Source organism: Saimiri boliviensis, chromosome 6 (assembly GCF_048565385.1).
Source record: "Saimiri boliviensis isolate mSaiBol1 chromosome 6, mSaiBol1.pri, whole genome shotgun sequence".
NCBI lineage: Eukaryota > Metazoa > Chordata > Mammalia > Primates > Cebidae > Saimiri > Saimiri boliviensis.
Genome location: NC_133454.1, coordinates 38,365,289 through 38,378,498, shown reverse-complemented (window position 1 = coordinate 38,378,498; position 13,210 = coordinate 38,365,289). Strand labels below are relative to the sequence as shown.

Sequence of the window (13,210 nt, the reverse complement as noted above, 5' to 3'; positions counted from 1 at the left end):
CAGGCACAGCTGCTGCTTGGCTTTGCTATTGGCTGCCATGTGGACTGTGGGCAAATGAACTCACCACTTTGTGAATGGCTCTTAGAGAGGAAATTCTAAAAAGATCCCAGTATTTGCAGGAGTCACACAGGAGATTGAATCTTCAAGGGAACAGAGTGCTGGAGAACACAGAGACACTTAGGTTAGCTAAAGAAGATGAAACATGAGGCTGGGCATAGTGCTTCATACCTGTAATCTCAACACTCTGAGAGGCCAAGGCAGAAGGATCACTTGAGCCCAGGAGGTTGAGGCTGGCCTGAGCGACATAGTGAGACCTCCATCTCTACAAAAAATAAAAAGAAACCAATCAGGCCAGGCACTGCTGCTCACGCCTGTAACCTCAGCACTTTGGGAGGCTGAGGCTGGCAGATCATCAGGTCAGGAGTTCAAGACCAGCCTGACCAACATGGTGAAACCCCATCTCTACTAAAGATACAAAAAATTAGCCAAGCGTGGTAGCATGTATCTGTAATCCCAGCTACTCTGGAGGCTGAGGCAGGAGAATTGCCTGAACCCAGGAGGTGGAGGTTACAGTGAGCTGAGACTGTGCCATTTCACTCCCACCTGTGCAACAGGGTAAAACTCCATCTCAAAATAATAATAATAATAATAATAATAATAATAATAATAAAAAGAAGAAAAAGAAACCAATCAGGTATGGTGGCATGCACCTGTGGTCTCAGCTACTCAGGAGGCTGAGGTGGAGAATCACATGAGCCTGGGGAGGTGAGACCCTGTCAAAGAGAAAGAGGATGAAGAGGAGGAAGAGGAAGAAAAAGAAGGAGAAGAAGCACAAGGAGGAGGGAAAGGAGGAAGAAGAGAAGGAGGAGGAGGAGGAAGAAGAAGAAGAAGAAAGGAGGAGGAGGAGGAGGAAGAGGAGGAGGAAGAAGAGGAAGAAGAAATAGAATAAAAAGAATCTGGCCAAGCACAGTGGCCTATGCCTGTAATCCTAGCACTTTGGGAGGCTGAGGCGGATGGATCACCCGAGGCAAGAAGTTCAAGACCAGCTGGACTAAGATGGTAAAACTCTGTCTCTACTAAAATTACAAAAATTAGCAGGGTGTGGGTGGCAGGTACCTGTAATCCCAGCTACTCAGGAGGCTGAGGCAAGAGAATCACTTGAACCCAGGAGGCAGAAGTTGCAGTGAGCTGAGATTGTGCTACTGCACTACAGTCTGGGCGACAGAGTGAGATTCCGCCACAAAAAAAAGAAAAAAAGAAGAAGAAAGAAGAGGAAATAGAAGAAGAAATTATTTCTGAGTGGCCATGAAGAGTAGGAAGAAAACCCAACCTACCTCTTGCTGGGTCTACGGGGAAAATGCTGATTGAGGCAGAGGAGGTCTTCCAAGAGAGACTAGGTTTAGTGAGTGAGATTCAAAAAGCTAGAAGGAAAGGAAGATATTGAAGTTACTCTTACTGCATAATATGTAACCCCAAAACTTTAGGCTTTTAAAATAACAATCTGTTATTTTTTTTGTGGTCTGGGAGTTGACTGGGTTCAGGTAGGTGATTTTCACTCAGGATCTCTCATGCTATTGCAGTGGGGCTGCAGTCATCACAAAGCCTTCTTCAGTCTCCTGTCTGGCAACTGATGTTGACTGTCATCTGAAACCTGTGCTGGGACTGTTGACTGGAAGATCAAAACGTGGCCTCTCCCTGTGATCTGGGCTTCCACACAGCATGGCGATTAGGTGAAAGAGCAAGTATCCCAGGAAGACTATGGACAAATGGTGTCACCTTTTATGATATACCTTGAATCGCTTCTGCCAGTCACAGACCTTCTCAAATTCAAAGGCAAGGAGGACAGACCTGACCTCATCATGGAACAATGTTAAGGTTATGTTCACGCCTGTAATCTCAGCACTTTGGGAGGCCGTGGCAGGCAGATCACCTGAGGTTGGGAGTTCAAGACCAGGCTAACATGGAGAAACCCATCTCTGCTAAAAATACAAAATTAGCCTCACTTAATGGTGCATGCCTGTAACCCCAGCTACTTAGGATGCTGAGGCAGGAGAATCACTTGAACCTGGAGACGGAGGTTTTGGTGACCCAAGGTCGTGGCACTGCACTCCAGCCTGGGCAACAAGAGCAAAACTCTGCCTAAAAAAAAAAAAAAAAAAAAAAAAAAAAGAGAGAGAGTCTTGCTCTGTCACCCAGGCTGGAGTGCAGTGGTACAATCTTGACTCACTGCAACTTCTGCCTCCCGGGTTCAAGCAATTCTCCTGCCTCAGCCACCCAAGTAGCTGAGATTACAGGTGTGTGCCACCACACTCAGCTAATTTTTGGACTTTTAGTATAGATGGTGTTTCACCATGTTGGCCAGACTGGTCTCAAACTCCTGACCTCAGGTGGTCCACCCGCCTAGGCCCCCCAAAGTTCTAGGATTTCAGTTGTGAGCCACTGTATCCAGCACATGCTATTAATAAAAAGTCAGAAAACAGCCAGATGTGGTGGTTCCTGCCTGTAACCCTGTACTTCGGGAGGCTGAAGTGGGTGATCACTTAGGTCAGGACTTTGTGATCAGCCCAAGGAACATAATGAGACCCCCCATCTCTATAAAAATTAAAAATTAAAAATCAGAAAATGACAGATATTGGCAAGGATGCAGAGAAAAGGGAATGCTTATACACTGTTGGTGGGAATGTGAATTAGTACAATCATTATGGAAAATAGTACAGAGACTTCTCACAGAAGGAAAAATAGAATTACCATTCAACCAGCAATCTCACTACTTGGTATCTACCCAAAGGGAAATAAATCAATATATGAAAAAGTATCTGTACTCATATGTGTATCACAGCACTATTCATAGTAGCAAAGATATGGAATCAACCTAAGTGTCCATCAACAGATGACTGGATAAAGAAAATATGGTACATATACACCATGGAATGTGACCCATTCACAAGAAGAATGAAATCATGCCTTTTCCAGCAGTGTGGATAGAACTGGAGGACATATCTTCAGTGAAATAACTCAGAAACAAAGTCAAATACTGATGGTTCTCATGCGTGGGAGTTAAACAATAGGTACACTGAAGACTCCAAAAGATGGGAGGAGGGTGAGGGGTGAATATTCTCCTTTTGAGTACAATGTTCACTCTTTGGTCATGGCTGCACTCAAAGCCCAGATCTCAGCGCTCCACAGTAAGAAAACCTGCACCCATACCTGCTAAATAGATCAAACATTTTTTCGTTTTTATTTATTAAAAAATTCAACTGGCCGAGTGGAGTGGCTCACACCTGTAATCCAACACTTTGGGAGGCCAAGGCAGGTGAATCAACTGAGGCTGGGAGTTTGAGACCAGCCTAACAATATGGCAAAACCTTTTCTCTACTAAAAAGACAAAAATTAGCCAAAAATTAGCCAGCCTGTGGTGACATTCACCTCTATTCCTAGCTACTGGTGAGGCTGAAGCAGGAGAATCACTTGAACCCAGGAGGCCAGAGGTTACAGTGAGCTGAGATGGCATCATTGCATTCCAGCCTGGATGACAGAGTGAGACTCCATCTCAGGGGGAAAAAAAATTAACTTTTGGCTGAGTATGGTGGCTTATGCCTGTAATTCCAGAATTTTGGGAGGCTGAGGCAGGCAGATCACTTGAGGTCAGGAGTTTGAGACCAGCCTGCCCAACAGGGTGAAACCTTGTTTCCACTAAAAATACAAAAATTAGCCAAGCATGGTGTTGCACACCTGTAATCCCAGCTATTCAGGAGACTGAGGCAGAAGAATCACTTGAACCCAGGAGGCAGAGGTTGCAGTGAGCAGAGATTATGTCACTGCACTCCAGCCTGGGTGACAGAGCGAGACTGTTTCAAAAAGGAAAAAAAAAAATCAACTTTTATTTTATTCTTATTTTTGAGACAGGGTCTCACTCTGTCACCCAGGCTGGAGTGCAGTGGTGTGATCATGGCTCACTGTAGCCTTGACTTCCTGGGCTCAAGCAATCCTCACCTCAGCCTGCTGAGTAGCTGGGACTGTATACAGGTACATACCACCATGCCTGGCTAATTTTTTTTTTTTTTTTTTTGGTGATGAAGTTTCACTCTTGCTGTCCAGACTGGAGTACAATGGCTCAATCTTGGCTCACTGAAACCTCCTCCTCATGGGTTCAAGCAATTCTGCTGCCTCAGCTTTTCTGAGTTTATAGTCATGTAAACTGGGATTACAGTCATGCGCCACCATGCCTGGCTAATTTTGTATTTTTATTTTTTGTAGAGATAGGGTCTTGCTATATTGCCCAGGCTGGTTTGTAACTCCTGGCCTCAAGCAATCCGCCCACATTGGCCACACAAAGCATTGGAATTACAGGCATGAGTCACTGTGTTCCACCACAAAACATTCTTTTGTTTTGTTTTGTTTTAAAGACAGAGTTTCGCCTCTTGTTGCCCAGGCTGGAGTGCAGTGGCACAATCTCAGCTCACTGAAAACTCTGTTCAAGCAATTTTCCTGCCTCAGCCCCTTGAGTAGCTGGGATTACAGGCATGCACCACCATGCCCAGTTAATTTTGCATTTTTCATAGAGAAGAGGTTTCTCCATGTTAGTCAGGCTGGTCTTAAAACCCTGTCCCCAGGCAATCTGCCTGCCTTGGCCTCCCAAAGTGTTAGGATTACAGGCATGAGCCACCATGCCCAGTCTACAAAACACTCTTTTAAAAAGTTTTCATTTTTTTTTTTTTCTAGAGTGGTGAAATAATTAATCTCCGTGGTGAGGACTTCCTTTTAATTTGGGAAAATATATTTGCTGTGGGCCTATCGTTTGTGAAAAGATACTAATAGCTAACATTTTTTGAGTGTCCATTCATTCGTTCATTCAAAATATATATACTTGGGCAGGCAGGGTGGCTTATGCCTATGATCCCAGCACTTTGAGAGGCGGTTCACTTGAGATCAAGGGTTCAAGACAAGCCTGGCCAACTCAGTGAAACCCCACTTCTACTAAAAATACAAAAATTAGCCAAGTGTGGTGGTGTGTGCCTGTAGTCCTAGCTACTTGGGAAGCTGAGGCAGGAGAATTGCTTGAACCTGGGAGGCAGAGATTGCAGTGAGCCAAGATTGTGCCACTGCATTCCAGCCTGGGTGACAGAGCAAGGCTCTGTCTCAAAAAAAAAAAAAAAAAAAAAAAAAAAGAGCCTACTGCAAGAGGTCTGGCTGGCCAAGACACTCCATCTGTTACACACTTGGGCCCACCACAGGTTTCCTGCTGAGGCATACATTTCCCAGGCTATACCAGCCAATGACTCTGCATGCCAAGGATTCCAGATTCAGGCCATTCCTGCCTTACAAACAGCTCCTATGTGGACAGTCTGTTTTGGGCTCTCAGCAGAGCTCTGAAACAGTTGTCAGACCTTCATTGTGGTCAGTAAGCTCTCCATGAATATTCATTTTGTTTATTTTATTTTTATTTTAGATAGGATTTGGAGTGCAGTGGCTCAATCATGGCTCACTGCAGCCTCCACCTCCTGGGCTCAAGCAATCCTCCCACCTTGGCTTCCAGAGTAGCTAGTACTACAGATACATACCATTATACCCAGCTAATAATTTTATTTTTTTTGGAGAGACAGGGTCTCGCCATGTTGCCCAGGCTGCTCTTGAACTCCTGGCCACAAGTGATCCTCCTTCCTTGGCTTCTCAAAGTACTGGGATTATAGGCATGAGCCACTATGTCCATCCATGCCTTTAAAAATTTTTATTACTATTTTTTGAGACAGTCTCACTCATTCTGTCTTGCTCGTTCTGTCTTGCTCATTCTGTCACCCAGGCTGGAGTGCAGTGGTGTGATCTCAGGTCACTGCAACCTTCCACTCCTGAGTTCAAGCGGTTCTCCTGCCTCAGCCTCCCAAGTAGCTGGGATTACAGGCACCCACCACCATGCCAGGCTATTTTTTGTATTTTTAGTAGAGATGAGGTTTCACCATGTTGTCCAGGCTAGTCTCAAAGTCTGGACCTCAGGTGATCTGCCTGCTTTGGCCTCCCGAAGTGCTGGGATTACAGGTGTGAGCCACCTCACTCAGCCCATCCATGCTTATTCTTGCTCCTGCTTTCCTTTATTCTTCACAGGATTTTTGTTTTGTTTTTTGTTTTTTGTTTTTTTTTTTTCCTGTCAATCTCTTGCACATCAAATTCTACCTTGGCATCTGCTTCCTGTGTTACGGAACTTAACTGAGATCAGCTCATCTGGTTCCTGCTTTGCTCATTGTTCTCTTGTGGCACAATGAGTGGGAGTACCCTTCCTGGGAGTACCCTTCTTGCAGTCCAGGAAGTAAAAAATTGTGTCGCTGAAAGAGCCTTTGTCTCAGTGCTAATTTTTCTTTGTGGTACCTAGCATCTATTTCCAACACTATCCGAGGCCAGGAGTTTGAGAGTAGCCTGGGCAATATGGCAAGACACCATCTGTATGAAATTTAAGAAAATTAGTCAAGCATGGTGGTGCAGATCTGCAGCTGGGATTACAGGCACGTGCCACCACGCCCAGCTAGTTAGTAGAGACAGGGTTTCACCATGTTGGTCAGGCTGGTCTCGACCTGCTGACCACAAGTAATCCACCTGCCTTGGCCTCCCAAAGGGCTGGGATTAGAGGCATGAGCTGCTGTATCTGGCCCCAAACTGTTTTTGTTACAGATAGGGTCTCCCTCTGTCATCCAGACTGGAGTGCAGTGGCACAATCATAGCTCACTGCACCCTTGAACTCCTGGGCTCAAGCAGTCCTCCTACTTAACCTCCCGTGGAGCTGGGACTACAGCAACTTTTCTACTTCCCACAATTCCCTCCTTTTTTACTTTACAGTTTTTCTTTTTAAACTTTTTTTTTTTTTTTTTTTTTTTTTTTGAGACGGAGTTTCGCTCTCGTTACCCAGGCTGGAGTGCAATGGCGCGATCTCGGCTCACCGCAACCTCCGCCTCCTGGGTTCAAGCAATTCTCCTGCCTCAGCCTCCTGAGTAGCTGGGATTACAGGCAAGCGCCACCATGCCCAGCTAATTTTTTGTATTTTTAGTAGAGACGGGGTTTCACCATGTTGACCAGGATGGTCTCGATCTCTCGACCTCGTGATCCACCCGCCTCGGCCTCCCAAAGTGCTGGGATTACAGGCTTGAGCCACCGCGTCCGGCCTTTTTAAACTTTTTAAAACATATTTTGGCTTAGTTGTTCTGCCTGAGTTTTTGAAAGAAAAAGCTTCTCTCTCTTTTCTCTTTATACTCTTTCTTTAGTTTTACTTCCTGTCTCTCTCCCTCTTTCACATACACTTTCTCTTACTATTTTCTGACATACATCAACCCTTTTTTAACATTTTGCTGGCTGGAGAGGGACTTGCCTTAGGCTGCTGCTTGTGTTACTGGCTATAATTACCTTCTTGCTTATCACATTGCTCAATGACTTTGCAGGGCTAAGTGCCTGGAATTTTTCTTGAAGAAATTCAAGATTTTTTTTTTTAATGTTCATGCTTGTGTGGGCCTGAAGGCTGCTGCCCCTTCTCACTTGGAGCACCTGAATTGACTGAGGCAGTATTTACACATGCAATCAATACTATCTCACTCATCAATTCCACTCCTAATGTATTCCCAATAGAAATGAGGACTTATGCTGGCTGGGCAGGGGGACTCATGCCTGTAATCCCAGCACTTTGGGAGGCTGAGGTGGGTGGATCACCTGAGGTCAGGAGTTCAGCCTGACCAACATGATGAAACCCCATCCCTACTAAATACACATACAAAAAAATTAGCCAAGTGTGGTGGCACATGCCTGTAATCCCAGCTACTTGGGAGACTAAGGCAGGAGAATCACTTGAAACCAGGAGGCAGAGGTTGCAGTGAGTCATGATTATGCCATTGCACTCCAGCCTGGGCAACAAGAGCAAAACTCTCTCTCCAATTAAAAAAAAAAATGAGGGCTTATGTCCACCGAAATTCATTTATAGAATGTTCATAGCAACTTAATTCATGATAGCTAAAAATAAGCCAGATGTTCAATAGCAGTAGAATGGATAAATAAAATTGTGAATATCTAATATAATGGATTATTACACAGTAATGAAAAATGTCACTATCTGCAATAACATCACTATTACACAGTAATGAAAAATAACAGTCACTATCTGCAAAAACAGTTAATCAAGAGATCTCATTATCTGACTAAAGGAATCTATAAGGGAAGCTGCAGGAATCCACTTACATTTACGAAAATCATTAGGGATGCAGAGGATTTTTTTTTTTTTTTTTTTTTTTTTGAATCAGGGTCTCACTCTGTCATCCAGGTGGGAGTGCAGTGGGGCAATGTCGGCTCATTGCAGCCTCAACCCACACCCCCGTCACAAAACCCCTGGGCTCAATCAGTCCTCCCCCTCAGCTTCCCAAGTCACTGAAACAACAGGCATGCACCTCTACACCTGGCTAATTTTGTGTATTTTTTGCAGAGACCAGAGCTCCCGATGTTGCTCTGGCTTGTCTCAAACTGTTGGCCTCAAGCAATCCTCCTGCCTCAGCCTCTCAAAATGTTGTGAGAGGAGAGAGCGAGGATGTTTTTGAGGACTGTGGTAAATAGCCTCCTCATATTCATGTCCTCTATAATCCTCTCCCTTTGAGCATGGGCTGGACCTAGGGACTACTGGGACTCTTGGGACTCTTTTCTTATTTCTTTTTTTGTTTGAGACGGAGTTTCACCTTCTAGGCCAGGCTGAAGTGCAATGGTGCAATTTCAGCTCACTTCAACCTCTGCCTCCTGAGTTTAAGTGATTCTCCTGCCTCAACTTCCCAAGTAGCTGGGATTACAGGCGTGTTCCACTATGTCCAGCTAATTTTTGTATTTTTAGTCAAGACAGTGTTTCACCACATTGGTCAGGCTGGTCTTGAATTCCTGACCTCAGGTGATCCACACACCTCGGCCTCCTAAAATTCTAGGATTACAGGCATTAGTTATTGTGCCTTGCTGGACCTAGGTGCTATTTTCTCAGTAGCAATAAAATACGTGAAAGTGATGGGATGTCACTTCTGGGATTAGGTTACAAAAAAGGACTGTGATCTCTCTTTTTCTTTTCTCTCTCTTCCTCTTTCTCATCCCTGGCCCTGGGGCAAGCCAGCTGCTCCTTATGAAGAGGTGCAAGTGGACAAGAACTGAGGTCTCCAGCCAACAGACAGAGAGGACCTGAGGCCTGCCAACAGCCATGGAAGTGAGTTTGAAAGAGGGTTGTAAAGCCTTGCGAGAGCTGCAGCCCTGGCTGACAGCTTGATTGTATCCTCATGAGAGCCTGATCCAGAGGACACAGCTAACCTCACCCAGATTCCTAGCCCACTGAAAATGTGAGGAAAAAACATGTTTATTGTTTATTAAGCTGCTAAATTTGGGGCAATTTTTACCCAACAATAGGTAACAAATACAAGGATATTGCTTATTACTCAAAATCATTATATAAAGCACCTGAAAAATTGAAAGCTGCAACTAGGAAAACACTGAGAGTCTCCAAGAACAATGTGTTTAATCTTGGAGACAGTGAGAAAAGTATATACATGTGTTTTTCTTTTAGTTTTGGCCACCAGGAAACTCAGAGCCAAATGTATGACCCAATTTTAATAACTGTGTAAGCCCCTATGACCTGCTTATCTGTGTTCTTATTCCTGGCATTTCATCATCTTACTCTTTTTGTCTCTCTCTTTGTCTTTTTTTTTTTTTTTTTTTTTTAAACAAGACAGAATTTTCCTCTTGTTGCCCAGGCTAGAGTGCAGTGGTGAGATCCCGGCTCACTGCAAACTCCGTCTCCCAGCTTCAAGGGATTCTTCTGCCTCAGCCTCCCAGGTAGCAGTTGGGATCACAGTCATGAGCCACCACACCTGACTAATTTTGTATTTTTAGTAGAGGCAGGGTTTCTCCATGTTGGTCAGACTAGTCTTGAACTGCTGACCCCAGATAATCCACCTGCCTCGGCCTCCCAAAGTGCTGGAATTACAGGCATGAGCCACCGCTGCTGGGCCTGACTTTTCCTTTACTTAGTACTGATTTTATTAGCTCATCTATATTTTTCTATATGATATGAATTATCGTAAGCCACCTCAAATTCAGCTTACAGAGAAACAAGCATTCATAAATTTGTCTTTTTTTTTTTTTGAGACTCTCACGCTATAGCCTAGGATGGAGTGCAGTGGCGCGATCTCGGCTCACTGCAACCTCCGCCTACCAGGTTCAAATGATTCTCGTGCCACAGCCTCCCAAGTAGCTAGGATTACAGGGGCCTGGCTAATTTCTCATTTTTATTTTTAGTAGAGGCGAGGGTTTCACCATGTGGGCCAGGCTAGTCTGGAACTCCTGACCTCAAGTGATCCACCTGCCTCGGCCTCCCAAAGTGTTGGGATTGCAGGTGTGAGCCACCGCGCCCAGCCCATAAATTATTATTTTTTAAATAGTTTTTTTAACTTAAAACATAGTTTTGCAGATTAAAAAAAAAAAGTTTTGCATTGGTTGAACACAAAGTTCCTGGAGGTGGTGGTGGGAAGATCAGGTCACAGGAGGTTGGTTCAGGAGCTACTCACCCGGCGGCCGCCGCCCCTCCTGCGCGCCGCGGCCTCTGTCTCCGCGGGCCAATCCAGCCTCCCTGGCGGTTGCGCGCCGCGTCCCCTCCTTCCGCGCTTGCGCGCCTTGCCCCCGCCTCCTGCCTCACTCCTTTCTGGGCGGTTGGGCGACGCGCGTGTGGGGGCGGGCCTGGAACAAACCACCGAGCCAATGGGGTGATGCGGCGGTGGTGGGGTGTGCGGCTGCGGCGGCGGCGGAGCAGGAGAAGGAGCGGACCCCGGGCACCAGGCCTTCTTCAGCTTGGGGTCCTGGGTGGAGTGGTCTGCTGCCCTTGCCTCCAGGTAGCCGGCGTTGGGGAGTGGGCTGGGAGCCGCGGCGCGGGGCGAGGGTTAGGCTAGGGGTGGGGAGCGCTGGGCGGGAGCTCCGGCCTGGGGTCAGCGGGGACCGGGCCACCGAAGAACTGAAGGGGTTGGGGCCCGGGCGGGCCGGGGGCGGCGGCTGGGCACTCCTGTCCCCGGGGCGGCCGAGCCCAGGCTGCGCGGCGAAGGTGGCGGGGCCTCGAGGTCGCCAGGGAGGGATGAGGTGACAGAATGCAGTCGGAAGGCCGGGGCGGTCGGGGGCCGCGCTGGGCTGGAGCGCCAGGGTCTGAGGAGGGTGGATCCCAGCCGGCCTGACAGGTTTCCTGGTTCTCTGGAAGCGGGCCGGGGGTGTGGGACCCTGTCCGCCGCACCTGCGAGGCCGGCGGCCACCTCCTGCCCCTCATCGCTGCAGACGAGGCTTTGGGGCTGGCGACTCAGGGTCTTCCTTGTGCTAGGACAGGTGTTTCTGTGGTCAGGCCTCTTTGTACTCCAGCGTTAGTGAGAATTTGCAGACTTCCTGGGACAGTGACATTTGCAGGCAAACACGAATTTGACCCAAACCTGGAAGAAGATACCGACACTTAACATATCTGATTTCTTTGATTTCCCCTCGTGTATTTCAGTGTGCCAGGAAAGGGAAATGGTGTGCTTTTGGGTCTGAGTTTAAGCTTCATCGGAGTAAAGGACAAGTATGTTATGTGTATGGTGGTGTTTTAGGCATTGGGATAACTTAAACGTTGTTGCTTATTAGTATAATAGGATACCGCCAACAGATTAAAAACACCCACTTTGCTAAACTTAAGCGATTTGTGTTACTGATCATTTTAGTTTTTTTTTTTTTTACTGTTGTAATTGGTTTGTCTACATTTTATTTTAACACATTAAAATTTTCTAGGCAAGTTACTTTGAAAAAGGGAGGAATTTACATTTTAAAGGTGACTGCTGTTTTTTTGTGTGTTTGTTTGTTTTTGGGGGGCGGGATTAAAAACATAACAAGTCAAAGGAATGATTCCAGAATTGATAGGTTACGATTTTAATAGAGACTGTGTCTAATATTTAGATGTTTATTAACATGTTTGTTAACAGTAGTCACATTTGAGCAATTTCTTCCCCTCCTGTTGATTGGTAAATTGGTATGTAAACAGAAATGTATAGCTCACTAGTTTATTTCGACTCACATATTGTTGATTACATGAACAAGGTAGCATTGGAGTTTGTTTCGTTATTGGTTACAAATTTCAGGGTGCTGATCTTCCCACTTGGCCTTCTCATGGACCTATCTCATTTGCTCTTAAACTAAAATCCTGTAGCTTTTTACAGGGGAAATAATTATCACATGGCCAAATGAGACATTTTGAAAATGCATTTAAAATATAAGTATTAGTTTACAGGGGAAAACAAATAGATGTGACAAAAAGCTCACATTTGTTGTGGTTATTCCCAACCAAGTTAATAGGCTGTTTAGACTCTCAGATACCCTTTGAGAAACATTGAATGTCTTTTATGCAAAAATGTTATGTTATTTCCACTTTGGGAGAGGACTTTTAAACTCATAAGTACCTTCCACCTGAAGTTAGTCGAATGAATAAATATATAAGGAAAACATTATGCAGCAGCATATTTCAAGTATTTTAAAAAAAAGAACTAAAAATAACTTTTAATCCTAGGTTAATATGGAATTTAAGCAGAATTATGATCAATTTTAGATTTTTTTTGAAACAAGTAGTCTAACATAAATGGATCTTTTAACATTGGGGCATGGAAGGAGTACTTTACTGTATGCTTAAGTTCTTAAAATTGACTTTCTTTAAAAGAGAGTTTTGAACCATTTCATAAGCATACACTCTAAATATTCTCATAGTTATATATCATGCAAGAGCTGCTTGTTTGTGCATCATAAAACATCAAGAAGTATATTAAAAGTATATATAAGTACATGTAAGACAAAAGGTAACTGGATCTCTATAGTTTTAAATGTGAATTTAATATGTTGTGACTGAAAGTTGTTTCAGTGTGTAGCTGGGGACATAAAACAGTTTAACTTAGATGCTTATTAAAGGATAGGTAAAAAGATATGCTAATAAGAAGAGTAAATAATTTACTTGCTATCTGTACAGTGAAATTATTTTAAGAAATTTCTTCAGTTTGATCAGCCTGTTTATAAACTACTTGCAAAAATCAAGTAATTTATAAGCTACTCATTTAATAAATGAATTTACAGGTTACCTTACTTTGGAATACTTAGAAACAGGCTGATCAAAATCACATATGTATGTATACATAATCACATATACATATCTAGACTAATTTTCTTT

The 13,210-nt window shown here is 44.6% G+C and overlaps 1 long non-coding RNA gene across 2 annotated transcripts in view; it reads right to left on the bottom strand.

Annotated features, from left to right (window-relative positions):
• Nucleotides 1-10,667, bottom strand: part of LOC104650686 (uncharacterized) — a 28,047-nt gene extending 17,380 nt beyond the window's left edge. For both annotated transcript variants that reach the window (XR_012518017.1, XR_744283.3), the window contains exons 1-3: nucleotides 10,557-10,667; nucleotides 1,335-1,421; nucleotides 65-158 (exon numbers count right to left, since the gene is read on the bottom strand). This is a non-coding gene — a long non-coding RNA (uncharacterized LOC104650686). The remainder of the gene's footprint in view (nucleotides 1-64; nucleotides 159-1,334; nucleotides 1,422-10,556) is intronic.
• Between the last annotated feature and the right edge of the window lie 2,543 nt (nucleotides 10,668-13,210).